This window comes from Hetaerina americana, unplaced genomic scaffold (assembly GCF_022747635.1).
Source record: "Hetaerina americana unplaced genomic scaffold, ioHetAmer1.1.p SCAF_82, whole genome shotgun sequence".
NCBI lineage: Eukaryota > Metazoa > Arthropoda > Insecta > Odonata > Calopterygidae > Hetaerina > Hetaerina americana.
This window is the reverse complement of record NW_027287450.1, coordinates 234,854-251,649: the sequence shown is the minus strand read 5'-3', so window position 1 is coordinate 251,649 and position 16,796 is coordinate 234,854. Positions and strand designations below refer to the sequence as shown.

The 16,796-nt window shown below is 34.8% G+C and overlaps 1 protein-coding gene across 2 annotated transcripts in view; it reads right to left on the bottom strand.

Annotated features, from left to right (window-relative positions):
- LOC139698324 (uncharacterized) overlaps positions 1 to 16,796 on the bottom strand; it is a 201,357-nt gene that overhangs the window by 75,694 nt on the left and 108,867 nt on the right. The window contains exons 2-3 of one of the 2 annotated variants that reach the window (XM_071597222.1): positions 7,564 to 7,648; positions 2,696 to 2,785 (exon numbers count right to left, since the gene is read on the bottom strand). The gene's annotated coding sequence lies outside the window, so the exon portion shown is untranslated. The remainder of the gene's footprint in view (positions 1 to 2,695; positions 2,786 to 7,563; positions 7,649 to 16,796) is intronic. The other variant, XM_071597224.1, reaches the window with a different exon arrangement.

The window sequence follows — 16,796 nt, the reverse complement described above, 5'->3', positions numbered from 1 at the left end:
AAAGGAGATAGGAATGAAAATCACTAAGAATTCCTTGATATCTTACATGCTTGAAATAAACCAGATCTAGTTTCCAAGTCATTCAAAAGATTACAAAAATTTAGTGAGGAAAATACAAAATCCTAGTGTGCTATCCTTCGATGGACATTAAATACACTGAAAATATAAGTACTGAGGGTTTAAAAAAAGGGATGTATAAAGTTAAACTTTAAAAATTAAGGGGAAAATCTGCATAGTACTGAAGAACTCATCTCTTAGGGAGGCTTTAGAGCGATGATAACATTAGAACAGGTTTCGGAAGAAGTCTTGCGTTAGGTTTAGTACCTTTAAAAGAATAACAGTGATGATGAAAGGGACGCCTATTAAGGATGTGAAGAAATTTATCAATTAAAATATTGAATTATTGCGTCGATTCGCATAGCTGGTAAAGTTGTTTATTGCATCCTAATGATAAGGCAAGATCGGAGGTATTTTAGCGATTAGTTTGGAGAATGGCAGAAGAGTGTAGTGGATTATTACATAAGAGAACGACTGGTCATGGAAGGTAGAATATTGACCTAGAATATTGACCAGAACATTATTGCAAAATGAATCGTCAGTTTATTAGGTACACATAAAAAAACCACTTCCATTCATATTCCATTCCTCTTTTACGCTTTCAGACTTCCCTTCCATTCTTCTCGTCTCTTCCCAACGCAAACAGCAGTATTTCATCATAGGAACCACTGAAGATCAACAATGCATAACTAATTTGAAGAAAGGTATACCGAGAGTTTTGAGTGTGAAAAGGTCATATTCAGGCACAGCATAAAAAAGGATCTTGATATTTTGTTCTTTATAAAACTTGTAAAGCAATTTGCCATCCACCTTATCAATGGCTTTTAACCCAATGGGCAAACAAAGTAAGCATTGGTCAACAAAGAAAATGGAATGCAGACTAACATTTAATATGTTAAGTAGCAAAGTTAATTAAAATTTTTATCGAATGATATTTCAGGCACAAATGTTGATGTTATAATATTAAATTGTGTTCAGTGCCATCATAAACTGCTTTTTGCTAAATATAAGTTTAATGATGAGACCAAACAAAGTCCATGACAGCTAAAAATAAAAGTGTAATTCAAAAAGAATAATTAGTAATGGTCATAGTCAAATGTTTGTGAAACATTTCCGATACAATTTCACAACAAAACACAAGATCCATACTTTCAAAATTGATGAAAATGTGATCATACAGGAGGGAAGTAAGCAGAGTCATCTTAAAAACTGGTTCCTTGTAATTCGCAAGTGTCACTTTACCAAAAATTTAAGTTGGTTGGTACTTTTGCTTGTGCGTTTGTAAATTGATTTTTATTTATTTTTTTAGTCCAACGTACTGCTCTCGGCCGGTACAGCGACATACACGCGAGCACTGAACATGTGTGCGAGCTAGACGCAAGATCGGTGTACCAAAAACTGAGTGGGAGCGGTTTGTTTAACGAATGTTTGATTTAATGTTTTACTTGATAAAGCATATTTATTACTTCAAGCTAAGGTTACTGCCGTGGGACTACTTGCTGAATACGATATCGGCTGAGGATAGGGTCGCATGCGTTACGAATTAAGTGTTCACTCATGTGAATCAGACGCTATTTTCCACATTAATGCAAATAAAAACACATTATACCATCACCAATTGGTATTTAATTCTGACGGCTGGTATTTAATGTTACATTATCGTAAAGAAACTCAAGCATAATTATGGCAAGTGAAGTTCAAAACAATTCTTTAAAATTACGTTATATTTATTTATGTGTGTGTGTTATAAGATAGTTCTCCGCTCTAATTACACCATTGCAGGGATATATTTTGGGCCTATACAGAGGGAAAAAGAATTCACAAATTTGAAAATTTCATTGAATTGCACCCATATGGAATGTTGGCGATATTAATCAACATGAATGAAATGATGTACCCATTGCTCATAAAACTTATCAGTGATTTAAACATGCAGGAAAACATTAATCTTCATAAAGGGTGCCTATATTTGCAATGATAGGGCTTCTGACAAAAGTATTGCCAGTCTGTCCACCGCACTTTACCGTGAGACTTCTTTCCCTTGTTCCTCACGGCTTATTTCCAGTCTCCTTCCTCCCCCTGCCGCGTTCCCTGACCGATCTGACAGCAGATGTTCGATAGAGGAACCCATGGTATTATTAACGTAGAAATTTCCGTTTATTTCCTCGAAATATTTAGGCTATCATAATATTTGTCATAACATTTACATAAGGTGTCATGATATAAACAAAAGTACAAAAATGTTCAAAAGCAAAAAAACGCAACAAACATTGAAACTTTAAAAGCTAAACATGTAGAAAAGGCTGTTGACTTCTCTGTTCGATGATTTGCAAATAAATTTTGCAAGATATATATTATTCCATGCACAATAAAAAGCTAGACACATGCCAAAACAAATTTTTTAAATCTCATATTCAACGTCAACGAAAATGTCTTTTGCAAACTATAAACCATGATTCCAGTTTTGATAAGGCTTTTGATAATATATTTTTATTTAAAAATTTGGGGCATCATTTCCCATGCTAAGTACACATTTATATGGGAAAATGAATTAAAAATATGATAATTCATAGAAAGAGAGTATAGAAGCGCCTCAACAACAATAGGAGATGAGAGAGGAGAATTTCAGTGTACTCACCGATTTTCGGAGCAGGAGATTCCCCAGAGCAGAGGAGATGAACTATTAGGAGCAGTGGTCAGGAACACCTAGTTAGCGGGAATGCTGAAACTAAAACATGTATTTTCCTCTCGAATTTGACAAAATGGTCTCAAGAAACATGGTACCAACAAAATCCAAATTGGGAAAACTGAAGAATATCTAAATGATGCATACGATGTCAAGCCACTTCCGAGCTTTCCACGGAGATTGTTAAGCTACAGGACTGAAACAAGTAGCATAAAAGTGTAATAATATTTTGGTTGCAATTATGGCCAAATAATGAATAATATTAAAATCTCTCTGGATCATGTTATTTCTAGAGAGAGATGGATAAATGGAAAACAGTTGTAGAAAATGCTTATTTCAAAAGTCCTTGAATTTCAGTTATGCCATTTTTACGCGTGCTCACATGCAATATGATAAGCACAATTGAATCTTTTAAATGAAATGAAATTATTGAATATGTGATTACATAGCATTACAAAAGATTATTATACTTGAGTACTTTCAGTTAAAAATTATGAAATTTTGATTGTCAAACAAGAGCCTGTCTAAACGCTACACCAAATTTGCGGCTTTTGTCGCAAACAAACTTAGGCCGAAAGAATCGATTAAGATCCAAGTCACCTTTATCTATTTATGTTTTCAAAAATTAGTGATTATCAAACGCCTATGCATCTTTATCTCCTGCATCAGAGACCAATATGATGGAAAATTTCACAGCCTTTTTTACATTTTAAATTTTATAGCATTGTGCTATTTTGCAGTCAGATAAGATTAATTGCCAACTTTCAATACTTTTGTGTATGATAAACTAAGCCCGTCATGAACAATGTTGGCATGTAACAGGTAATGAAGAATTTTATCAAAATCACAAAGATATTCATTTTCTGATATTTATATCTCTTACATAACATAGTTTATTTTGAATCACTTTGTTACACATTCATTGCTGCACAGTAATGAATAATGCATATTTGCATACACCTACTTATGAAGGTAACAAATGAAAGTAATTTCTTGTGCTAATAGTCCTGATAACTGCATATTTAAATATGTGACGAAGTCTGTTTATCTACGAAATGCATGAATAATCGACTTAGAGAGTTACATTGGAAAGCAAAACTTGATATTTCGCAAACTATTATAAACAAAATTGATAAGGGTTGGAAATACAATAACATTTTATTTCATTTACACGAAAGAATGGAGAGTTGCTTATTAACTAAACTGTGTGGGACAAATAACACATTTTAAATAATTAATGCCCATGGAATTAATATCATTTATTAAACATCTTCGAATGAATGATAATATGGATAATATCTACTTGTAATGTATATGCGTTCTTTTACGCCCATCATAATTAATATATTTTAGCCTTAAATATTGTATCTGGGGTTATAACTGAAAGAGGATTACTATAATAAAAAGGAAAAGTGATGGAGGGTTACATGACATTTATATCCAGTGAAATGAAGAGTGTTTAAGCAGTTAAACCAACTTTTTCTTAACATCCCTGCACCTGATTTAAATCTACCGGCAATTGTTGTAGCTACCGCTTAGCCAATGTATGCTGGAATGGAATTAATTTTAGATATTGGCTGACTTAAACAAAATCTTTTATGACTTTGTATGCAGAAGATAGTTAAACGCCAACTGGCCTTCAAGCCAGAATTGGATGAAATGCGATTAATATAATAAGGAGCATGTAAAAGTAGTAGTTCCCCAGCAAAGCAGGAAATGAATTACATACTCACTTGGAAGTTTTCATTTGGTGTCTGGAAACTGAGTCATACATTGTGAGCATTCATTAAATTCGATCAAATCATGGGTATGAATAACAATAAAACAATTATAAAAGTACAACTAATTAAATTTCTTCTTTACACTTGTCTTTATTACACTGGGTAAATCCTAAAGCTAAAAAAATATCTGGGTTGATAATGAGAAATATATACCATTTTAAAACTATATGGGCGCATTCAATTAATGTTATTTACACATATTAGTGGCAGTTATGGTTGATAGATCCAGGGTGTCGTCATCAACACTGAAGTTGATGTAAACATTTTGATGGCCCAACAGACCCTACCAGCCACAGCAAAGCTCTATTTGCTGCAGGTACAAATAAAATGGGAATCTAGGTTATAATTATATGAAAAGTTACAAATATCCATTCATCAACATGAAGAGAAAGAAACGATTGAAGTTTTCATCTTAGATTAAAAATTTCTTCTAAAGTGGGAATTCTAAGATTAATTTAGTGCACTTATAAAACATAACTGTATTATTTTATGATCTCCTTTTAATTAAGTTTTTTATCATGCATTACAAAACTCATATCAGTTGATGCAAATATTAAGATACCAAGAGGAAATTCCTAATTAGAAAACATTGGGAGATTCACATGATGAGCATCAAATGCCCTTAAAATATAGGTGTTATTATTCAGAGATAGAACACCATCAATTTAGAAAGTTATTAATAATTTGGAAAGTTAGAAAGCTAGAGCAAAACCTGTCTTAGGGATTTTGAGTCAATGATATAGCACGGACTTCAAAACAAGTCTTAAGATAGAAAGAAGTCTTTCATTGTATGACAAAATTGAGGATAGTAGAAGGGCGGCAAAAATATTTCTTTAATATTTGCATGGTGCGTTGATTTGCGTAACTGGGCAAATTGGTCATTGAATACTGATTATGTGGCTAGATTGATGGATTTTTAATCCTTAATAATTTTGTTGTCTTTGAGATAAATGGATAAAAGGGAAGTGGAGGATCATATAACAAAATGGCTCTTTCTGGTTTGTGAGGTGGAAGGCGCGTTCAAATAATTTGAAGGGAGATAAAAGATTAATACAATATTTTTTAAATACGTTCCAATACCTACAGATTTAGTTGCTGAGTAACGGGGAAGGATGACCAAAACGTTACTCGATTTAGGGGAATAAGTGTTTTGGTGAACATTATAATTGCCTTTAATAGTTGCTTCTGCCTCGTCCAGGGCGGTTTTAAGTAGCATTTAAGCAGCAATTAATTAAAAAAATCTTTCCTACCATGACGTAAGTTAATATTTAAATAGATTTTGTTCAGAACTTGTTTTTTATATCGAAGACCAACTATTTGAGTACAGATATGTGCATTTAAACATAAACTTAAAAGAGTGAAATGGGGTATCGAGTACTAGTTGATATCAATTATATGAGGTATTTTGTTTTGTGAAAGCAAAATCATTAAAATTGTTAAATTCGTTTTGATTGATCTTCCTATGCATGAAACTATTGATTTAATGGAAAGACATTTGAGTGCTCTTCAATCAGAGTAATTCACTAGCTGGAATTTTTGGTATCTGGAAAATAAGCAAAAATGAAGTAGAAAAGGAAATGGAAGCGAAACGAAACAACTAGGTTCTGACCCCTATGTTTTTTGCTAAAGATATTCTTCAGGGTGGCTCCAAAACAAGTGATATTCTAAGAACAATATGAGAAGTGTTTTCAATGAAAAAATATAAAAATGAAAAACAAATTTCTGTGAAGTATCTGACCGAAATGTGGATTAATTAAACTCTACTTCTCAAAGAAATATGGCGATGAAATGGTTTTACACGGAAAAAAGGAAATGGTCTCCTAAACACTGAGTGACACATGTTTGCCTGCCAGACGATAGAGAATCACACTAGCAAAACCTGATTTGGAGCGGTCTATGTACTCCTTACAAATATTTTGTTTCCAAACATACTTTTAGCCCGTTTTCAAATCAAGAATGCCGCCTAAGGCCAACTAGCCCAATATATTTTTCACCCAATGATGAGATTTGAATTAAATTTTCGTTTGGACTCATTAGGTTAGTTTCTATTTTTCAGGGAAAATTTAAAAGAGTACAAAATTACAATTGTAATGAAACCAAAACACTAAAAAGGTCACCACTCCTCAAGTTGGACTCTAATTTAATGTTGGTGATAATAATCAACATAAATGAACTGATACGTATATTACCCTTCAAATCAATCAATGAAGAAAAAGCACAATCTATAGCAAAACAAGAATCGTATTTCAGTGGTTCCTATAATTTAGCCTTTACATGATTCGAGGCAAAAGTAGTATCCGCAACATTTTTCTTTTTCAAGTTTCAAAAGAAATTTCTTTCCATGATGTTTTCCCTTCATTCTCCTACGCCTTTCTCACTCTTTACCCAACAAACAGTATATTTTCACCATATAAAGGAATGAATTTCATAACTGAAAATAATTAACTCTAATTCTTTAAAAGATACACCTTTCAAAATAAGTGTGAAGAATATGTATTCATTTACAGTCTAATTTGATTGAGAACTAGAAACTTGATATTTGATATTTTGTGCAAAATTTGAACTTTATTCAACAACTACATACCTGTCTTCGTAATTATTTCAAGCAATTAAAATTAAAAACGCAAATATGAAACACTGTAAAAGCAAAAATATATACTGAGATTTAATAAGTGCAGCAATACTAAATAGGCATTGGACGTGGTTCAATTAGCTGTTAACATTAGTATTTGTGCATTAGGGATTGCATGGCAAGCAATAAATAACAAGAGTCTCGCACAAGGGAAGATTTAACCTCAGATCAAAATTAAATTATATTTTATTTCTACGAAATTATTTTACATAATTCTGTTTATCTGAAATGCGTTCTTAAATATATTATAATATATTGTTGTTTGTATAGATAAAATTCATCTATAATTCTCAAATGAAGCATTTATTTTATGGAAAAAGGAATAAAAATATTTGTCGGCACAAAGACAGCATATTAGCGACTCAACAGCAATTGGAGATGAGAAAGGAGAATTGGAGGGTACTTACCGATTTCCGAAGCAGGAGATTCCCCAGAATAGGAGAGAGGTTCGATGCAGTCGTCAAGGGCGCCAAGAAAGCAGGCATGCTGAAACTTGGAATTATATTTTCATCTTAATTTGAAAAATCCTTCCAAGAATCATGGCATTTATTTCTCAAAATAATTCAAACATGGAATTCTGAAGATTTTTTCAATGATATATTAACTTATCAAGTACATCACGTTAGAAGCGTCCGAAGCATTCCAAAATAAAGGATTAGCATAAGTAGTTTGAAAATTTGTAATACATTTGTTTGCTGAACAATTAGTAACTTAGCTTAAATAATCCCTTTTTGCATCCGATTACAATGTCTGTGTAAGATCTCAATTTTTATGTAAGTTTAGTTTAGGCAGATGATAGTAAAAGAAAAGTTTAAAGGAGAGAAGGCATTTGTTAGATATATAAGTACTTCTTTCCCTGTCCTCGTTGAAGTAATGTATTGTTCACGTATGCTTGCATGTACATTGATGGCCATAATTATATCATTTTAATGATTTTATTTCATTCCCGATATAAATGGGTTCTCTTATTAAAAACTAGCAACCCTCGATATATAAAATAAATCATCTCTGAATGTTTGATCTCGAGTTTGTCGCTCACTTTTCCATTTTTTCTCAAATCATATTGCGTTACAGTATGCAAGCGTGTTTCTTTCGCCAAGTTTCGATAATTTTGTGCATTTTAAATTAACCCCAACAGTAACTTAGTAGGAATTTGACAGATATAGACAAATTTAATGAAAATTAGAAATAAAATCACTTGTGTTTGAGGTCACTGTGCTTCATTAACGCGTCTATATTTCTAGCATAGCCTGATTTATTCTGGCAATTTTTGATATCTTTCATTTAATTTAAGCAAAAATACGAAATTATTGATTTCTGGTATAGTAATGTTCAACCCCTATTGTTTTGTAGATTATTGTTATTTAATCCTAAATTCTCATTTTTTTCATATTAAGAGCCGGACATTCACTTTTTCTTAACTTCATTGGTCTGAAGGCCATTGACAAATTCAAATTTTTATGAAATTATTTTTTTAATTATTACTCATTTTTTACCTCTGCTGAAATATAATTGAAGAGCGGCAGTAACTCTCCATTGTTTTATTCATCCATCCACCCAAAGCTCTCGGCATTCTATTCAATTTGCAGATTTTCAAAAATCATGAAAAAGTATTGAAATTTTCAATTTTAATTTCTCCAAAATATATTTACTGCAAATTACTTTGTTGATGAATATTTAATAAAGCGTACGAATAACAAAGATATACAAGGGAGATTGAACATCAACATGTGTGAAACTTATACGCATCCCACAAACAATTATTCAGTGTAAATATTTTTACACTGAATTTACACTGTTTATAGTGTGCAATATTGTCATCGAAGTTTTTGAGTGAATAATTACAAATGCATTATAATTTTTAAATATGGATTGTTGATGGGAGCTGTCGTCAAGTTTCACTTCTTCTATATAAACCAAAATAAGCCCTATACAAAAAAGTAGAACTGAAAAATTATGTTTAGAATATATAAAAATTGAAATGGAATTCTATTTCATATATTCATATCTTTTGCTTAACCTTGTTGATTTTGAAATATTTTACTCGGCCCTTATTAAAATTTAACTATAAACGAGATTATTAAAACTAACTCAAAATAGTTTGAAAAAGTAATTGCTTGGGTAAAAATATATTTTATTTTCATAGGAAAACTGTCTAAGCACCATATTAAATTCGTTAAAGAGACAAAACGTATGTCTATCCTCTTTCCTCGCAACACCCCAAATATTCTTCGTGTGCAATAAAATGAGGATTTGGAATGGAATTTGTGTCAAAAAAAGTAAGCACTAAAAAACTACACAGTATGGTAGAGCTCACGCCAAGTCATGAGTTCGGGATTGATTTTTTTGCGAATCTACCAGCAAAATGTTCGAGGAAGAGTTTCACGGACTAATTCGTAGAGAGAGGCATTTCGCCGGAGGGCTTTCTCGTAGTAGCGTTTGTTCCTATTCCAAAAAAGGTAAAGGGTACTTCAACTGAGGCTTACAGAAAAATAAGTTTGATTTCGCACCCAGCTACATTGATTCTCAAGATACTCAGCAAAAGGATAGAGAACAGGGCAAATGATTGACCTTAGCGGATGAAAAGTTTGGGTTGAGGAAGGGGAGAGGCACGTCCGACCTACAGTAATGAATCACAAATCCAGGGGAATATAGAATACAATCCGGACGCATATTCCCGTTTTCTGGACTTTGGGAAGGCTTTTGATAGAATTGGGAAAACTAATGAATTTATTGCAGAAAATAGGAATTTATTGGAAGGACGGGAGGCTAATCCACAGCCATTACTTGTCTCAGACTGCTCAGCTTCGAGAGGGAGACAGTGAGGAAAGAGCTAGAAAGTGATGTAAAGCAAGGTTGTCCATTATCACCGGTGATTCTCATTCTATTTGTGGAGGAAATGATAAAAGAGGCATGGGAATAACTGGAGATAAGAATATAATTTGGCGGGGAGCTTGTAAAATCAGTTAGATTTTAGCAGTTAGCTGTTAGCAGTTAGCTGACAAAGCTTCAGTCAACCAAAGGATTGCCAGCATTGCTTAGTACTTTGGAAATTTATTACAACAGGTATGAGATGAGAATAAATGTCAGTAAATCAATGATTTTGCAGTGTTACAAAAAGAGAAAGTGTAAGTTAAACGTGAAATTAGGAGGGGATAATTAGAGCAAGAGTGGCAGTTTACCTGTTCACGATACAAATGTAGTAGGATTATAAGGAGAAAAATTGTGCTAATCAAAGAAGCTATCGTAAGAAAAAGAATTCATGATAAGGATGTTCAGTAATGATGCGAAGATGTTTAAGGCTTGTCAAAACTTTGCTACGTACAAAAGAGTGGTATTGTACGGCGCTGAAGTGTAGCCATTGAAGCATGATGATAGGCGTGGATTGAAGGCTTTCGAAATGTGGGTGTGGAAAAGGACGGAGAGGATGAAATGGAATGAAATGAAAAAATTGAAGGCATGCCAGGAAAAGCGAGGAGTAGCAGAGGAAATAAATGGGTGAAATTATTAGCGGAGAGGAAAAACCATATTGATTGGCAATGGGACATTGAAGGCTGAGGTAGAAGGGGAAATGTTAGGAAAGAAATATTACTGCATAGGTTCCGAAATTGAAATATGATTCGATATAAATTGAGTTTCCAGTGAGACTGAAGGGTTTCAAAACACTTAACTTCGTTTTGATAGTTAACATTTACTCCGGGGAGAAACGCAGCGCCTCATGGTGAAAGAGTACCAAAGTGAACAGTGGACTCCGGGGTTAAAATCACGTCATTCCATTTCACAGATTTACAGACATCCTTGTATTTCAGGACGTCAGTTTTGGAATAAATAATTCAGCTCCTCGGAGAATACACGTCGGCGATAAAATACGCCGAAGTTTCCTTTCACCTTTAGTACCACGAATATTGGAAGTGAAAAGACATTAATGGATCTTTAACGCCCAGCTTTTAATAGCCATTTAAACGACGTGATGTCAAAAACAAGTCCGAAATGATGAAATTATGAAATAATTAGAAATGTCAATGCCTAAGATTACCTGAGCTGGTTTCATATGGAATGTCAATTAGAGCATGATGTTAAACAATGACGAACAATCTATGACTGCACCTAATTCCCAGGCTAGGCCAAAAAGGGTTTCGATACACGCACCGGGGAAGCCTTCACGGAACTGATTTCGCGCCCAGATATCTCCCGTCCCTACGCCCACATCAATCAGACCTCGAGCTAATTCCAGGAACCCAGGGACGCAGTCAGGAAATCAATATTTATGACACTACTTTCCTAAGCTTCCAGCAAGTGAATTAGTAAAATTCCCGGGGACAAAATATACTGAAATCAACGTTTACGGGATTACCAAATAGTTCCTTATTATAGCCGGCATATTAAACACCAATTGGACGAGCAAGCAGTTCGGCAAAAATAGCCTTGTTTTTGGATAGTTCAATCAAATGAGTCATAGAGGAATTCAACTGAAAACTTGGTCAAATTGACGATAGTTAGCATTTTAATACACAATCAGTCTCCCTGCCACCCAAAAGGAATCATGCCTTATGGCTTTGAAAACATTTATCTAGACGAAACATTGAGCTACATGAAGATAGGGCACGTCAGTTGAGATAGGTCAGTGCGTGCATGGCCATAAAGTACAAACATCGAAAGCTCTGTGCTCCTTCAAAAATGAAACATGGATGAAGCAGCGACACCAAGTTAAACACGTGAAATGTGTTACCTGATAACGGGAAATGACACTTCAAATAATATATTTCGCTCCGAAATAAGAGGGAGAATCCATCCCGCACCTTTCTCAACGACTGATCCCCATTGCTGCGCGAGACGACTGTCGGGGAAAGCACCAACCGAGACATCTCATGTGAATCCCAGTCTGCCTCCCTTTCCACGAGATGCCACGGGTCCACGCGCAGGCGCAGAATTTGACGGCCGCGCGGAGTGACGCCCAACAATACGTCGAGACCTTCCATAGACATATAGTACTTCCGTACACGTATCAGAATTTTTTCTTCTCAAAATGTACGGACTATTTTTTACTATTCCTTCGGGGCTGTGAAATAACCACTTTGAACTGAATGGTATATTCCTAAGTGAAATATTTTGTCTATCATCTGCTCCCATACAACTTATGAACTTTACGACGGCCTTTCTAAGCGCTGAAGCCTTTTTCTCTTTGATTGGAATTTTCACGGTGGTGAATATTTTAACTGGAGATCTGAGGATAATAATAGAGTGATTCTATTAAAGATAAGACAAGACTTCTGAATGTATTTGAAAAAAAAATTCCAAAGAATAAATCCCCTTGTTTTTTCTATCTAATAATTTGTAGATGAACATACCAATGCCGTAATCTTGAACATTTTATTTCGACTGGTCATGAGCTATTGCGTACTTATTACATTTGCTCCAATAAAATATTAAGTAACATGATTTATTGGCACATCGCATGCCTTTGCGAAATGCCTTAGGCTTTAAGCTGAGCATTTTACGGTCGAGTCTGCTGAATTAATCTCTACAATCCCTTCAAAGTGACTTGGTGTGAATTTTTTTTGGCATAAAAATGGATCACATACCAAGGGATTCATATTTTTTTGATTATTCACCAACCATTTCTACGATATTATTTTTCCGGGTTTTCCTCACCTGAAATATAGGTTGCAACTATTATACTCTTATTTCCGATGCACGTTTTGTGAGCCTTTAATGGCCGCATGGTCAGCGGATGGAAAAGTACGCTGAAATCAAACGCAATTATTTGAGGATCCTTACAAAATGAAACGAATTTAAGGTCTAAGTACAGAAGTCCATTTTCAATAAAATTATGTTCATGGTTAACAAGTTTCCCGACCTATGCATTAATATTTCCCGTAATCAAGCCCGAAAAATTAATAGAGGCGTCTCTTATTTAAAAGAGTATTAAAACTTTCAAACATTTTTATTAGAACTATTGAATATTAATGGAATTAAGTTAAAATCAACATGTTTCACCAGATTTGCGTAATTATTTTCCTGCGATAAGTACTTCCGATTATTTCCAAAGGACATACCGCAAATGAACGTGTTACAGAATGCTAGGAATGTACAGAGTTTTGTTTGAGCAATGGGAACAAGGTACTGCCAAAAATTAAGATCAAGTAAAACAATCATGCATTAATTAGAGCAATAAAAAACGAATATTTAGCGAATATCATAGCCCTGATACAATAAGGTACAATAGGTACAATAGCCCTGGTGTTGTCCTTTATGCTCTTAATGTGTTATGGCTCATTTTTGTACTTGTAGATCCATTACATCTGAAAACTTAACTTCATCTAAAAAATATTAACAATGTTTTTGACTTGGTTCTTTCCACCTTAGTTTGATGTAATCAAACGGCTCAATTATTGCTAGCATACAGATTTCTGATGGGAGTTGTTTCCGTGTTTCACTACTTTGAATTGAATATTTAAAATTAGACTGAACTCAATTTAGTATGGGAGTATTATATATATATATATATATATTTTTTATATATATATATATATATATTATTATATATATATATATATATATATATATATATATTTTATATATATATATATATATATTATATATATATATATTTTAGCATTCGTTTGTCATGGATTTATTAGGAACATCACCATCAAGGTGGGGTAAGTCTGTTTTAACTTATTTTAAATGAAGGGCAATGGAATGGCCGCTGATTTCGGTCGTGTTGCATCCTGCTCACAAATAAACTCTGGGTGGTGTCACTATTCCGATGCACTACACACGGGACCTGACACCTAGTGGTGGATAAGAGGAGCTTTCCTTTCTTCCGAAAAATGCCCGCAACAGGAATGGAAATTAGTCTTGGCGGCATACATTATGCGTGCTAATGACTAAGTTTGAATATACAAGGTTCGTCCGGAAAATAAGTGTACTGAGCTCAGGAAAAAAAATTTATTACACTTTTACATATCTTAAGCTAATACTATAGTATTCCTCAAAATAGGACCCTTGTGAGTCGATACATTTGTTCCAGCGGCGTTCCCATTCCTGGAACGCTCCCGCGAAGGCATCATCGGGAACCTCTCGAAGACTCGTCGTCGACCTCTTCTCTGCCCTCCACGAACATCTTGTGCCACCGAAAGATCATGTTTCTGGACATGGCTGACTCCCCGCAAGCCTGGTTAATCATACCGACAGTTTCGGTAGACGATTTCCCAAGCTTTACCGCAAATTTGATGGAATAACGCTGCTCCAAAAACTTCGGCATCGCGTTCCGTGACGTGGGTCGAAGCGTGGAGGTTCGCGTTAACAGAGCTCCTCACTACACCACAGCTCAGAGCCGACTGCCTTTTTCAGCGTCGCTTGCCAACATACCCCCGTCCAATCGCAGCCCGTCAGAGCGGTGCTGGGCGCGCCTGGAGCGGCGCGCCCAGCCCAGGAGTCAGTACACTTATTTTCCGGACGAACCCTGTAGGATTTAGATTGTAGTTTTGTTGGCCGACTACTAGATATTATCCTTTCATGTAGGCTCATTTGAAATTAATATAAATATCTCAAAGGACAATATTTGTTCGCACAAAAAGATGCATCATTTCCAGATAATATACTTTTTCAGATATTTTTTCTAAATGTTTACACCATCAGCTCAAATCATTAGATTAATTATGATAAACACGAGATCTTTTGAAAAAGTATCACGAATTTTTCATTTTCGCAAGTTACGTTTATTTTATTTGCGATTTTTTATGGCTTTATTTTGGTACTTATGCCTTTCACTTATGCCGAGAAGTAGCCATTTTGAATGCTCAGTTAATTGCTGACAGCTGTTTTGCTTGAACGTGTTTTGGTTTGTCTTCGATTTTTGCCTGTTCCAAAAAATGGATCAAAGAGCCTGAAACAAATTTCGAGTGAAAAATGCGCGGACGCATCCCGAACTTTGGCTGCGGCATATGAAGAAGCAATCTTGGATCAAAGCAATGTTGATCGGTGGCACAAAATGTTCGACGAAGAGCATGCCGGACACCCAAGCACATCAAAAACAGACGAAAACATTGATGAAGTGAAGACAATGGCATTGGCCAATCGTAGAATCACCGTTAGAGAATTTGCTGAAGGCCTAAACATATCGATTGGCTCGTGTCATTCCATTTTTACCAATGACTGAGACACGACAAATGACCTGGAAATTCGTACCGAAATTGCTCAAATTCCACCAAAAATAGAACGCATTAACATTGCTAATGATGTATTGGACTCTTGTCTGCGACGGCCCAAATTTGCTCCGGAGGGTCATAACTCGTGGCGAATCATGTGTTTTAGGTTCTGACGTCCAAACTAATGTCCAATCATCACAATGGAAGCTGCAGAACGAGCCAAAACCGAAAAAAAACGCGCCAAGTTTGGTGGAATGTGAAAGTTTGCCTCATAGTTTTCTTCGATTGCAGGGGGTGGTGTATAAGAGTTCTTGCCACAGGGTAGAACAGTAAATAAGGAGTATTACCTGCGAGTTGTGCGCAATTTGCGCGAAGCATTCCGCCACAAACGCCCGGATTTGTAGAAGAACAAAATTAGCCTTTGCGCCATGGATACGCCCATGCTCACCCATCGTTACTTTTGCGCGATTTTTTGGCCAAAAACAAGACACTGATGATGCCACAGTCACCTTATCCCCAGTGCCTTTTCCTTGTTCCCGAAACTGAAGAGGCCCATGAAAGGACGACGCCACGTTACGATCGACGAGATAAACATCGACTGCATCGAAAGAGGAGCTGAACAAGGACACAAAGAGTGATATTTTGAAGAGCTTCGAGGTTTGAAAAAACGTTGGCACAAGTGTATAATATGAAATGGGGATTACTTTGAAGGGGAAAAAATTGATATTCATGAATAAATAAATAATTTTTGAAAAAACACAGAAGTCGCGATACTTTTTGAACAGACCTCGTATTCGTGGAAAAAGTCAAATTAAAAAAATTCCAAAAATTGCTTTAAATTGCCTAGACTACTTTAAAAAAATAAATTTGCAGACTCAGTTATTTAATCGATCCAAATGCTTCGCAGGTTTTCATTATTGAGCACGCAATCAAAGAGGTCTACCATCTTACTAAAAGAGTTTTCACCGAGAATTAGCATTTTAACTTTAATACGAAAAGTAGTCATACAACAGACCATCAATATAATTCCACAGGCTAATCCGCACATATTCACTGACTATTCGCAATAAATAAAAATATTTCTCCCAGTATTTTCTTTAGTAGCACACATGAATATTATAATTGTTACCAAACGGTTAATTCGATGGCTGTCCTTAAAAATAACGGAAATATTTAGTAGACCTTTTCAATCTTTTTACGTTTCTTCCGAAAGAAGAAGACTGTAAAATTGATATCATTAATGCAATGCATTAAAAATCGAATTCGAAACTGTACCGAGACGCACCTCCTAATCCTACTTAATTAATATTGAATAAAGGCTTAAAATTTACTTCCTTGAAATTTTCTCTCCAACATTATCTAAAAACATTTACTGCATAGGTTCCAAATTTGAAATATTTTGAAATGCGTTCAAAGAACTGATATATGAGACTGGTTCAAGTGGACGGTGAGATTAAAGGTCTTCAAAACACATAATCCCATTCTGC